Source organism: Macaca thibetana, chromosome 4 (genome assembly GCF_024542745.1).
Source record: "Macaca thibetana thibetana isolate TM-01 chromosome 4, ASM2454274v1, whole genome shotgun sequence".
Classification (NCBI taxonomy): domain Eukaryota; kingdom Metazoa; phylum Chordata; class Mammalia; order Primates; family Cercopithecidae; genus Macaca; species Macaca thibetana.
Genome location: NC_065581.1, coordinates 54,047,620 through 54,062,360, shown reverse-complemented (window position 1 = coordinate 54,062,360; position 14,741 = coordinate 54,047,620). Strand labels below are relative to the sequence as shown.

Sequence of the window (14,741 nt, the reverse complement as noted above, 5' to 3'; positions counted from 1 at the left end):
TTCTGTGGGATTGGTGGTGATATCCTCTTTATCATTTTTTATGCATCTATTTGATTCTTCTCTCTTTTCTTCTTTATTAGTTTTGCTAGCAGTCTATCCATTTTGTTGATCTTTTCAAAAAACCAGCTCCTGGATTCATTGATTATTTGAAGGGTTTTTTTGTGTCTCTATCTCCTTCAGTTCTGCTCTGATCTTAGTTGTTTCTTGCCTTCTGCTAGCTTTTGAATGTGTTTGCTCTTGCTTCTCTAGTTCTTTTCATTGTGATGTTAAGGTATCGATTTTAGATCTTTCCTGCTTTCTTTTGTGGGCATTTAGTGCTATAAATTTCCCTCTACACACTGCTTTAAATGTATCCCAGAGATTCTGGTATGTTGTGTCTTTGTTATCACTGGTTTCAAAGAACATCTTCATTTCTGCCTTCACTTCATTATTTACCCAGTAGTCATTCAGGAGCAGGTTGTTCAGTTTACATGTAGTTGTGCGGTTTTGAGTGAGTTTCTTAATCCTGTGTTCTAATTTGATTGCACTGTGGTCTGAGAGACAGTTTGTTGTGATTTCTGTTCTTTTACATTTGCTGAGGTGTGCTTTACTTCCAACTATGTGGTCAATCTTGGAATAAGTGTGATGTGGTGCTGAGAAGAATGTATATTCTATTGACTTGGGGTGGAGAGTTCTGTAGATGTCTATTAGGTCTGCTTGGTGCAGAGCTGAGTTCAAGTCCTGGATATCCTTGTTAACCTTCTGTCTCGTTGATCTGTCTAATGTTGACAGTGGGGTGTTAAAGTCTCCCATTATTATTTATTATTATAAAGACTTAGACAGTGTGAGTCTAAGTCTCTTTGTAGGTCTCTAAGGACTTGCTTTATGAATCTGGGTGCTCCTGTTTTGGGTGCATATATATTTAGGATAGTTAGCTCTTCTTGATGAATTGATCCCTTTAGCATTATGTAATGCCCTTCTTTTTCTCTTTTGATCTTTGTTGGTTTAAAGTCTGTTTTATCAGAGACTAGGATTGCAACCCCTGCTTTTTTTTTTTTTTTTTTTTTTTTTGCTTTCCGTTTGCTTGGTAGATCTTCCTCCATCCCTTTATTTTGAGCCTATGTGTGTCTCTGCATGTGAGATGGGTCTCCTGAGTACAGCACACTGATGGGTCTTGACTCTTTATCCAATTTGCCAGTCTGTGTCTTTTAATTGGGGCATTTAGCCCATTTACATTTAAGGTTAATATTGTTATGTGTGAACTTGATCCTGTCATTATGATGTTAGCTGGTTATTTTGCCCATCAGTTGATGCAGTTTCTTCCTAGCATCAATGGCCTTTACAGTTTGGCATGTTTTTGCAGTGGCTGGTACTTGTTCCTTTCTATGTTTAGTGCTTCCTTCAGGAGCTCTTGTAGGGCAGGTCTGGTAGTGACAAAATCTCTTGGCATTTGCTTGTCTATAAAGGATTGTATTTCTCCTTCACTTATGAAGCTTAGTTTGGCTGGATATGAAATTCTGGGTTGAAAATTCTTTTCTTTAAAAATGTGCAATATTGGCCCCCACTCTCTTCTGGCTTATAGAGTTTCTGCTGAGAGATTCACTGTTAGTCTGATGGGCTTCCCTTTGTGGATAACCTGACCTTTCTCTTTGGCTGCCCTTAACATTTTTCTTTCATTTCAAGTTTGGTGAATATGACAATTATGGGTCTTGGAGTTGCTCTTCTCGAGGAGTATCTTTGTGGTGTTCTCTATATTTCCTGAATTTGAATGTTGGCCTGCCTTGCTAGTTTGGGGAAGTTCTCCTGGATAATATCCTGAAGAGTGTTTTCCAACTTGGTTCCATGCTCCCCATCACTTTCAGGTACACCAATCAAAGGTAGATTGGTCTTTTCACATAGTCCCACATTTTTGGAGGTTTCGGTCATTGCTTTTTTTTACTCTTTTTTCTCTAAACTTCTTGCTTCATTTTATTAATTTGATCTTCAATCACTGATACCCTTTCTTCCACTTGATTGAATTGGCCACTGATGCTTGCGCATCTGTCACATAGTTCTCATGCCATGGTTTTCGGCTCCATCAGGTCATTTAAAGTCTTCTCTACACTGTTTATTCTAGTTAGCCATTTGTCTAATCTCTTTTCAAGGTTTTTAGCTTCCTCATGATGGGTTCGAACATGCTGCTTTAGTTCGGAGAAGTTTGTTATTACCAACGTTCTGAAGCCTACTTCTGTCAACTCGTCAAAGTCATTCTCCATCCAGCTTTGTTCCATTGCTGGTGAGGAGCTGCAATCTTTTGGAGGAGAAGGAGCACTCTACCTTTTAGAATTTTCAGCTTTTCTGCTCTGGTTTCTCCCCATCTTTGTGGTTTTATCTTCCGTTGGTCTTTGATGATGGTGACCTACAGATGGCGTTTTGGTATGGATATCCTTTTTGTTGATGTTGATGCTATTCCTTTCTGTTTGTTAGTTTTCCTTCTAACAGTCAGATCCCTTAGCTGCAGGTCTGTTGGAGTTTGCTGGAGGTCCACTCCAGACCCTGCTTGCCTGGGTATCACCAGCAGAGGCTGCAGAACAGCAAATATTACAGAACAGCAATATTGCTCCCTGATCCTTCCTCTGAAGCTTCGTCTCAGAGGGGCACCCAACTGTATGAAGTGTCAGTCGGCCCCTACTGGGAGGTGTCTCCAAGTTAGGCTACACGGGGGTCAGGGACCCACTTGAGGAGGCAGTCTGTCTGTTCTCAGAGCCCAAACACTGTGCTGGGAGAACCACTGCTCTCTTCAGAGCTGTCAGACAGGGACGTTTAAGTCTGCAGAAATTTCTGCTGCCTTTTGTTCAGCTATGCCCTGTCCCCAGAGATGGAGTCTACAGAGGCAGGCAGGCCTTGTCGAGCTGCAGTGGGCTCTACCCAGTTCGAGCTTCCCTGGCTGCTTTGTTTACCTACTCAAGCCTCAGCAATGGTGGATGCCCATCCCCCAGTCAGGCTTGCCACCTTGGAGTTCCATCTCAGACTGCTGCACTAGCAGTGAGCAAGGCTCTGTGGGCATGGGACCCACTGAGCTCAGTGTGGGATATAATCTTCTGGTGTGCCATTTGCAAAGACTTTGGAAAAGCACAGTATTTAGGTGGCAGAGTCCTGATTTTCCTGGTACAGTTTGTCACGGCTTCCCTTGGCTAGGAAAGGGAAATCCCCTGACCCCTTGTGCTTCCCAGGTGAGGCAATGCCCTGCCCTGCTTTAGCTTGCCCTCCGTGGGCTGCACCCACTGTCCGACCAGTCCCAATGAGATGAACCAGGTACCTCAGTTGGAAATGCAGAAATCACCCGTCTTCTGCGTCAATCACGCTGGGAGCTACAGACCAGAGCTGTTCCTATTTGGCCATCTTCTTTTTTTCTTGATTTGGAACATTTACTTGTTTTTCCCATAAAACACTCCAAGTTTAGCCCAAAGAAAGTATCGGCACTTTGTTCTTGCCTCAGGCTCTGCTTGGGAAATAATTTTAATCAGAGAACTGTATGTTTTCTTCCCACAGATCCAGGTTTGTATCAGAAAATGACATTGCGATCCATTTCACTACAAGTAGAATATTACAAAATATTTACAGGAAAATATCAAAAATGACTCAAAAACAAAAGTCAAGTTAAAATAAACTTGTGTTTCAGAAATCTCTGCTCCAGTGCCCACAGCACACAAGAAGAGAGTCAAAACAAATAAGTGACTGAGATCCTCAATCACAAATCTCCAAATAACTGGAAAAAGGGAAGAAACAGGATGAAAATGGTGGTATGAAAGGGAATGGATGTGGCAGCACTGTTTCAATAGCCAATCTATTCTGAATGAGACACCCTCTCTTATATGCAGTAAACTTTGAACAAAGCTAAACTTTAGGATAGCCCTGAACTGAAATAAAGTGTCACAGTAACCCTTCCAGCTTTCATGAAAGCCCCATAAACATCATCCTTGGTCTATACTGAGACATGAATTAGAAGGACCAGAGTTGAGAGCTGCTTTGGCAAGAGGCACAGCAGAATCATCCACTAACTTTTCTTGGAGGAGTGGCAGTAGCCCCTTCATTCTCCTGATCCACTGTCAGTGCAGCGGGCACAAATCAAGTAACCTCTGCCTTGGAATTAGCAGTGATCTGTGGCTTGGCACTGATGGTTGTCATGGCTTTCTTCTCAATGGTGGCTGCACTCACATCATCCACCTTGGGTTGCTGAATCAAGTTAGGTGGGGCACTGAAAATTGCAGGGTTTGGCAAGGGAGCTGGTGGGAAAAGCCAGGGATGGACGGGGGCAAGTCTATGTGGAGGCATCCAAGGTCATCATTCCAGGATGAGAAAGAGGGATACCTGAAGATGCAGGGGGAGGTCGCTTTGGTGGGGGTTCCCAGGAGGAAGACTTGGAGGTGGGCCTGGGAGAGGGCCAGGGAGTCAGCCTAGTGGTGGTCCTGCAGGTAAATGTTGGGGTAAAAGCCCTCAGAGGCCTGGCATTCCAGATGGTCTCAGTGGTCCAGGAGGAGGACCCATAGGTGGCCCAGGAGGCCACAAAGGTGGAGCAGGTGGTGGTATATTAATTTTGAACCTCGCCACTCTTCTGAATGTTCCTATTATTTCTAGTCATTTTTAAATTAATTCTATTGAAACAAAACTGTATTATCTACAAATAATAATTTCACCTCCTCTATTCCAGAATTTATACCTCTTGTTTCAATGTCACTAATTCATTTAACAAATAAATTGAGTTTCTATTGTGTGCCAGGCACTTTGCTAAGCCCTGAATCTAAGAAATTTGAATACTATATTGAGAACTGTGCTCTCTGTACAGTACAATAATATATACCTTTGTCTTTCTTGCTTAATTTTTATAGGAAAAAACTAGTGTTATTGTGTTTCATTATTATCATTATTACTATTATTATTTGAGATGGAGTTTTGCTCTTGCTTCCCATGGTGGAGTACGATGATTCAATCTCAGCTCACCGCAACCTCCACCTCCCAGGTTCAAGCAATTCTCCTGCCTCAGCCTCCCAAGGAACTGTGATTACAGGCATGCACCACCATGCCCGGCTAATTTTATATTTTTAGTAGAGACAGGGTTTCTCCATGTTGGTCATGCTGGTCTCAAACTCCCGACCTCAGGTGATCTGCCCACCTTGGCCTCCCAAAGGCTGGGATTATAGGTGTTCACCTGGCAGTGTTTCATTATTAAATGTGATACTAAGGCCTGGCACAATGACTCACACCTGTAATCCCAACACTTTAGAAGGCCAGGCGGGAGGATCCTTGAGGTCAGGAGTTTGAGACCAGCCTGGCCAACATGGTGAAACTCCGTCTCTACTAAAAACACAAAAATTAGGAAGGTCTGATGGTGCACGCCTGTAATACCAGCTACTCAAGAGGCTGAGGCAAGAGAAATGCTTGAACTCGAGAGGCAGAGGTTATGGTGAGCTGACATTGCACCACTGTACTCCAGCCTGGGCAAAAGAATGAAACTCTGTCTCAAAAAATAAAATAAAAAATAAAGGGATACTAGTATTTGCTTTGAAATATACATATTTTTTATCAAGTGAAGAATATTAATCTACGCCTCTTTTACTATGAGAACTTTTTAAAAAATGGATGTTGAATTTTGTCAAATACCTTTTAACCATTTATTAGGATGAAAGTAGGCTTTTAAATCTATTTGTTTGACTGACTATATACTATTAATCCCATTTTAAAGCTATTTTTGCATTTCTACAAAAAACTTGCTTTGCTGAAATGTTCTGCTGGATTCCATTTACCAATATTTCAAATCCCATTTTAATGTAGTCCTTTATCCTATTTGCTAATATTTTATTCAGGATTTAAGCATAAGTGAGATTTGTCTGTAATGTTTTAAAATTATTTAAATGATCAGAAAAACATGCACACCCTGGGACTAAAAGATACGTCATTTTGTGTTTTTGTGCCTACAGAATCCTGAATTGAAAAGAAAACAAGAATAATAGCAGGAGAAGGCTCATACCCTCCACTTTAAATTTTGACTTGTGTTGCTTTATGAGAACGTCAATGAATCCGAGCATGGTAAAATGACCTCGCCTTTGATTTGCCAAGATGTAAAGGCTAATCACCAACAAGAAATGCACAAAGCTTACAGTTTAAGAGCATGTGTTTGTAGAGTATGTGTTTGTATTTGAGCAGACCTGAGTTCAAGTTTTGGCTCTGGCATTAATAGCTCCATAACCTTGGAGAAGCCATTAACCTCTCTGTGTTCTACAAAATGGGAATTATCACTCTGACTACCTTATAAGATTGTGATGAAGATGAAAGAAGACAACACGTTAAAGTGGTCAACACAGTACCCAGTATGTTGGACATGTTTAATCAATTTAGCTATGATTACTGTTTATTATCGCCACTCTTCTCTTAGACCTTCTAAAGTTAAGGTAAAGGGCTCTGAAGTCCCTATGCTGTAGCTGCTCCTAAACTGAAAATGCCCTCATCCTCTGACCCACCTTGGTTAACAATATCTTGAGTAGTGCATCCCGACTTCAGTAAAAGGTTCTGACTTTTCAAGTTTATAAATTTAGAGAATGTTGATATTTACTATGCTGTATTTTTAGTGTGTACTCTTTTAGTTTTTATTAATAAAACAGAAACCTAAACTCAGACAACTGCTTTATTCTTGCATCTAATCTGACCATATATTGTAGAAGCAATTCTTTATAATGGGACTTAGGTGAGAACTGTCAATATATCAGTTCAGCCAAAAACTCTAGATTGGAATATCTAAAGCTAGACAAATAAAATTTTAAAAAGAGCAAATTGACCAGGTGCAGTGGCTTATGCCTGTAATCCCAGTCCTTTGGGAGGCCGAGGTGGGCGGATCGCTTGAAGCCAGGAGTTCAAAACCAGCCTGGCCAACATGGCGAAACCCTGTCTCTAATAAAAATACAAAAAGTAGCCGGACATGGTGGCAGGTGCCTGTAATTCCAGCTACTTGGGAGGCTGAGGCATGGGAATCGCTTGAACCCAGGAGGTGGAGGTCAGAGTGAGCCAAGATTGTGCCACTGCACTCCAGCCTGGGCAACAGAGTGAGACTCTGTCTCAAAAAAAAAAAAAAAAAAAGCAAATTGAATGTGAGAAAGCATAGAAATGTCTCCCTCAAACAAGAAGGGTCTCCTCTAATAGCATTTAATGTAGCTCATGTGCAATCATATGAAAATTCATCAAGATCGAATCATGTTGCACAATCCCTAAAGGATAAAACTGAGGGAACTCATGGATAACTTTCACAGCTTCATTGTAAAGTCCAAGATCAAAAGGATGGTTATCTTCTTTAAACTGGACATAAGATGCACACATGATGGTTGACTTGGCAGTTACTCTTCCAACACTTCCAAGATTCCAGAGAATTCTTCATGAAGGGGCTCCATTAATGTCTAATGAAGTTAGACATTCAGGACACAGAATTGAACCTCCTGATCTATCTCAATCTGCAGTCAATAATCAATGTGCCTTTGGAAACCAGCCTCACAATTATTCAGTGAAACCTCACAATAGTATGATTCCATTTTTTCCTTCTTCATCTGAAAGAATAAACATTTTTCCCGTGGGATGAGTCTTTTCCAGCCTCCCTTTGAAGCAGATGGGCTGGTCGATGAACCAAGTAGCATGTTGGTGTTGATGCGCGACCTGGGCAACTCCATTACTTCTATCATGGCTATGGTCCAAGGTTGCTGTTGTGGAGAAACTGACTGATGACTGAAAGTATGCAGCACACGGGTGTCTATCTGCTGTGCTCTATTACAGTGTCTTCCTCTGTCAGAAGTCTTTAATCCAAGACTATACAGTCAGACAAAAATCACTGAAACATGAACTGTCTTACAAATTGTGAAAGTATATAATGCCTGTAACTGGCAATTTAATTGACATGAGGTATGAATTTGGCAATAGTGGTAGCTGACATCACAGTCAGTTTCTGCTAACCTGACTGTTCTTTAAGGGACTGAGACAAAAATGGAATCGTCTCTGAATTTTCAGAGTTGTCTTTAATTACTGAGAGACCTTGGAATTCTAGTGAATTCCACTTAAATCAGTGAGGCTCAGAAATGTTATTTATCTCTTTCCAGCTTAGCCTGATAAGAACTTACTCTAGTGCCCACTTACTTATGGTTTCTAGAAACAAAATCACACAATTGAGATTCCAGGTCTAGGCTCCACTGATGCAGACATGAGCAAAGTTCCAAAAAAGGAAAGAATGTGGAGGAGATGGTGGCTGATTCTCTCTCCTAATTTCTAGCTCCCTGAATACTAGTCTCTGATTCTCTCTCCTAATTTCTAGCTTCCTGAATGAAGTAGTCTCCACCCATAACTGCAGCCAACCATGAGCCCTAGAGACCATCAGGTCATCAATTTGTATAAATATGGCCACATCAACTGGGGATTCTGAGCATTTGACCAAATGATCATAAATTCTCTGAAAATCATGTTTAAGGACTGCATATAGACCATTCTATGAGTATCTTTAATGGAATGACCCCAGATCAGGTTCAGGTCTTTTAAGAAACTCACAGCCCCTGGCACAAACTAGAATTGCTACTTTCTATCCTATCTTGCATAAGAGTAATCAGATTATACGTTAGGCTATTGAAATGAAAACATATGTCCTAGGATATTCTAACCTAGTGCATATTGGAAACATGGTATAATCCCCCGTCCTGGGCATTTGCTGTATAAATGAAATGTGGCCAAAGGTCCCATGCTGACCTGACACAAGGGTTCTTGTTGTCAAGTAAATGTGTAACAGACAAAAAAAAGACAAGTCCAGAGGTTACTAGAGTGCAAAATGATTTGTTGTTCAAACATAAAGCACACTAAATTTGCTAGCAAAATTAAAGTAAAAAACTAGGAATATACATATATAATGTTTATATATGCATAATAACTAAGATAAATCTATAAATTGTGTTTTATAAACAAAGACAAGATGGCAATAAAATAAAACATTAACAGTGAGTTGTGATATGATGGGTCATTTTCTTCAAACTTTTGTATTTTCGAATTTTCTACAAACTATATTACTTTCATAAAACAGAAACACACAAAACAATAGGTTTTCTAAAAAACTAAACAGACTCTCAGTGCAAACATCTGGAATCAGAGCATACTTTAAGGTATACTTAAAATTTCTAGGTGTGGTGACACGTGCCTGTTGTCCCAGCTACTCAGGAGGCTTCAGAATAAGAACATCTTGAACCCAGGAGACAGAGGTTGCTGTGAGGCAAGATCACGCCACTTCACTCCTGCCTGGGTGTCAGAGCAAAACTCTGTCTCCAAAAAAAAACCAAGATACTTAAAATCAACACTCCCTGCTAAGGAGACCAGATAATAATTCTTAGCTGAGTCTACCTCTAGCATCCTGTCTGGAATGGGGGGCAAAGGCTAAGAGATGCTGAGACGTCTGCTTTGGCAGGTGGTTCCAATTGCCCTCCTAATCCTGGGACAAAAGGCAAGAGAGTACAAGGTGTTCCTGTTTGGTGGTCAGATATCACTCAAATAGAAAATGATGATTTGTCAACTCTGTTAAGAGGACACAGAACTGAACCTCCTATCTATCTCAGTCTGCAGTCAATAATCAATGTGCCTTTGGAAACCAGCCTCACAATTATTCAATGAAACCTCACAAATAGTACGATAAAACTAAGTGTATTGTTTACAACAAAGCAAAGGAGCCAATATAATCATGCACAATCCTCCTAACTTTTGATACTAGAAATTTTTGCCCAGCTGGAAGACAGGAAGCAACTACTTATGCAAAGAAAAGGGCAAACTTACAAAAATGAACGAGGAGAAGTGAAGACACATGGATTGAAACATTTTCCCGGTCAGAAAAAGCAGGGGCGAATATGATACTTGATGATCAGGCCAAAGTGTTTGTCTCTTTTGAGGCAATGGTTGGCAATTTTAAGGAAAAATAAATTATGCTATACTGGACTCAACCAAACATGAATTTTCAGAGACATCTATGCATGCTGAAGAAGTTAGACATCCACCAGTTTGCAGTACAATTTGGCTATGATTTATCACTTAACTAAAAGAACTTACTACTGATGGTTTGGAAGAACAGTTTTTATCAAATCAACTCAGGAAAGTAGTGCTGAAAAACCCATGAGTTTCACAATCTCACAAAGAGGTTTGTCCAGCTGCTTATGCTTACAAGGTCTATGGCAGTGCCACGGAAGCTGCTCTCATTAGCCAAGTTGCCTGGGAACTGACCAGCCCACCAAAATCCTAGGCTGTGGTATTTCAAAGTGTTCAGGCATACAGTCAACAGATTGCCAAAGTGTGTAGAGCTCGAGTCTATAATGATAATCTACAGTAAGTTAAAATATCTCAAATCATCTTTGCTAATCTCTTTTTCTTAGCAATTTATAGGCATAGATTTTACCTTTCACATCTTGTACCATCCACTAAGAAGGAATTCACTAGGATTATCACAGTATATCCATTACATTTGGTTGCACACTGAGTCCATTTTTATTTGATCTCTCTGAATTTGATATTTTAATAGATATTTTTTGAAAAATATCTATTATATATGTTTATTGAAAATATTGCTTTTCAATTTTAAAAAATGTATTTTCCATCTTACCTGTTCTAAACATTACAGCTTGCCCCTAAATAACTATATTCTTTTCCTTCTTTAGGTCTTAATGGATCTTATACCTCTCATAATATATCATACAGTATTTTACCTTTTGTTATTGTTCATGCTTATATTTACTTCCTTCATTATACTGAGGGCCATTTACAGCAGGATTTCTCTTCTCATGCTTATATCATTTCTACCACTTAGCAGGTGGTGTCATGAGCATCCATGTGAAGAGACCACCAAACAGGCTTTGTGTGAGCAATAAAGTTTTTTAATCACCTGGGTGCAGGTGGGCTGAGTCCAAAAAGAGAGTCAGCGAAGGGAGATAAGGGTGGGGCCGTTTTGTAGGATTTGGGTAGGTAAAGGAAAATTACAGTCAAAGGGGGGTTGTTCTCTGGCGGGCAGGAGTGGGGGTCACAAGGTGCTCAGTGGGGGAGCTTTTTGAGCCAGGATGAGCCAGGAAAGGGAATTTCACAAGGTAATGTCATCACTTAAGGCAAGGACCAGCCATTTTCACTACTTTTGTGGTAGAATGTCATCGGTTTAGGCAAGGGCAGGGCATTTTCACTTCTTTTGCGGTGGAATGTCATCAGTTAAGGCGGGGCAGGGCATTTTCACTTCTTTTGTGATTCTTCAGTTACTTCAGGCCATCTGGGTATATATGTGCAAGTCACAGGGGATGTGAAGGCTTGGCTTGGGCTCAGAGGCCTGACAGTAAGGACAGCAGAAATATGTGTTGAGTTGGATTGAACTACTTGATATAAATGATATAAATTATGCTGTCCTAGATAGTTGGTATGAAATATCTAAATTGCATTTATAGTATCACTCACATTCATCAATCAAAGACCTCCTCATTGCCTTACATTTTTAATGATTGATGTCACCAACAACCTATCATCAACAACTTCTCTATCATCTTCAAGAATTCTCTCCTCTAGCCCATCAGCCATCATGAACTCATGTTGTTTCCACTTCTGCAGTCTCTCATCCCTCCTCCCTTCCTACTGTCTTGCTCTAACTCCATTATCTCATAACACACTTGTGTAAAACCCTCCTAATTTGTCTTGCCCCACCTGGTGCATCCTTCTCACCCCTGCCACAGTAACCTTCCTAAACACAGGTAAGTTCATATTTGTTTTCTTTATCAAAAACCTCAAAACACTCTCAGTTACCCAAAATCTAAATGGCTTCTCCCAAGGCCCCCTACTGTGGTGTCAAGCTAACTCACCTCCAACTAAAGGCTCTGTGAGCCCTACACTCTGGTCACATAGTTCATTTACCAGCTTTTTTTACACACTTTCACCACTCTATATCTTTGCCTTGACAGCTCCCTAAAATTTCAAAAATTTTACAGGAACCTCAGATTTATGTAGAGTTGAGATTAAGAGAAGGAGGTAAAGGAGATATTCCTGAAAATTCTTCAGCTGTTAGAAGTCATGTGCCTCTTTAGTAGTAAGTGTATAGAACTAAAGCTAGAAGCAGAGACACTCTGACCATTACCCCTATGATGTAGTGTACCATATAGGTATCAAACTCCTGCAAGGCAAAAGACTGATTATACCTTTTGTCTTTGGAAGAGCAGGGAGTATTTTCTGTTTTGTTCCCTGATCTCCCAAGTGCCTAAAAAGTGCATGCCACATAATGGAAACTAAGTAAATACCTGTTGCATAAAGAAAAATATCATGAGGCATATTCCATTTGGAAGAAATTGAGGTGAAGATGCATCAAATGTGTGCCCACTCTGTACCTGCCCATGCACAAACACCAGGGTGTAGCATGGGCATAAGGAAGCCACGCCCTGCCCTAGAGGAGCTTGCAGCCCAGAGCAGGAGACCAGCACCGAAGGATTATTTGCGGTAACTCAAGTGGGGAATCCTTGATGCCAGACCTGTTTCCTCAACTGTAAAGGAAGAAATTAGAAAATCCTGTATAGTCCTTGGTTCTGTCTTGTTTTAAACATGCTGTTTACATTTCCCAGATCAAAGTTCCCAAAAGCCCAGGGCTGTGCCCTCTCATTTTTGTATTCCCTGGAGTACCTTGCAACTAAATGTTGCTTATTATCTGGGTTTCGAATTGAGCTGATGGAACTGTAATTGCCTAATTTTTAAAACAGCAGTAAAATTAGATATAGAAGAAAAGTTCTCTGGATATTATATTAAAAAAAGGGCATCCCCAATAAATAGGTACTTGAGTATGATGCAAGACAGAAAATCTTCCACATTCAAACAATTACTAGTTATTCAGGGCAAATTGTTGAGCAATCTTGAGCCTTGGTTTCCTCATAAATACAATGGGAATAATCATACTTACAGAGTGGGGAGAACCTCATCAGGTAATGAATGTGAAGTGGCTCTCTAAGTGTAAAGAACATTCACGAACATTAGTTAATGCTACAGTACGACCACTTACCAGTTCCTCACTAGTGGCTGCAGATCCACCGCACCTTCGCTGCCTTCTTCCCCATTCTGGTTAGTCTGCTAGGCAGAGTATGGAAGAATTTGATCTTTTCTGTTAACTTTGTCAAATTTAAGCTATCGACTGTCTCATATTTACAATTTAAAATGTAGCTCAAATCAGGTTTACCATTGTTGGAGATATTTGTTGATAAATTAATCAGGGAAAAGAATATAAGAAAGTCAGGAAAGTAGATTAAAATTCTGCATACTTTTGGTTCTTCCTATTTAGGAAGAAATATGACATAGCCCAAAAAAAGGACATTATTCAAAGAAGGAAGAAGATATGTTCACAACAATATTCATTGCAATATTATTTACAATGGGGGAAATGATGACTTTCCTATTCAGCAGTACAGGCACTCCTAAGGCCACTCCTATCTTTGAATCTCAGGCTTTACCTCTGATAAAACAGAAGAATTTATTTAATGGAGGTTCTTGAGTCTACTCTCAGTATTTTTGATTCAATAGGTTTGGTTCAAGGCAGAGAAATTTGAATTGAACACCAATGGTTAAAGCAATGGCTGTAGTATAATTATTTAATGGACATTTTTAAAAGATAATGTAGCAACATGGAAAAATATTATAATTAACTATTAAGTTTAAAAAGCGGAAACAAAATTATACAACCATGGAAAAGATGTACATTCAAGTAGACAAGAAATGTATGGGATATATTTTTTAAAACAGTTTGAGCTATTAATCTAGAATACTGAGAGTCAATTGCCTTCCTTTTATTTTGAGAGCTAAATGCTATAATGCTGCTTAGATGATTTTGAAATCTGTATTCATTCAGAACAAGCAATAGGTGGATTTGGGATTTTATGCACACTTTAGAAAAAAGAAACAGCCAATAGTGTGGCTGTTTGCCCCTCCTATAATTCATTTTATGTTAGTGAGTAAATATTAATACTTGGCTTTATGAAAATACCTTATATTGTTCAATAGACAAGGAGTTGGGACTCATAATTTCATAAATTCAGAATCATAATTTAACTCTGTCAGAAAAAAACAAACCAATAACTATAACAACTGCTACCACAAATTTAGAACCCAGAAATGTTACACCATGACAATTTAGGGTCAGACATTATGGCCACATACATACAATACCGCTGTGGCTCCCCTAGAACCATTCAAAAGATTAAAGAGCTTTGACACCTATTGAAAAATAGGTATTCCTAGATTAAAGGTTTAGGTACCTTTTAATCCCTTAACACCTTTAGCTGAAATGCATTCTCTGGCATCACATAGGAAAAAAAATGAATCAAGAAGCTTGGTAACCTATAAAATAGTGACTAGTAATAATCTGCTGGCAGGCAAATTTTTTTTTTTTTTTTTTTTTTGGAGACAGAGTCTTGCTCTGTCACCCAGGCTGGAGTACGATGGCATGGTCTCAGCTCACTGCAACCTCCACCTCCCGGATTCAAGCGATTCTCCTGCCTCAGCCTCCCGAGTAGCTGGGATTACAGGCGCCTGCCACCACACCTGGCTAATTTTTGTATTTTCAGTAGAAACAGGGTTTCACCATGTTGTCCAGGCTGGTCTCGAACTGCTGACCTCGTGATCCGCCTACCTCGTCCTCCCAAAGTGCCGGGATTACAGGCGTGAGCCACTGTGCCCGGCCACATCTAATTTTCTTTTTTTTTTTTTGAGACAGGATCTCACTA

The 14,741-nt window shown here is 39.9% G+C and overlaps 2 pseudogenes; both read right to left on the bottom strand.

Moving 5' to 3' along the window:
* Positions 1-3,862: 3,862 nt before the first annotated feature.
* On the bottom strand, positions 3,863-6,044 carry LOC126953386 (WW domain-binding protein 11-like; annotated as a pseudogene).
* A 1,111-nt stretch (positions 6,045-7,155) lies between these two features.
* LOC126953385 (replication protein A 14 kDa subunit-like) lies at positions 7,156-7,682 on the bottom strand (annotated as a pseudogene).
* Between the last annotated feature and the right edge of the window lie 7,059 nt (positions 7,683-14,741).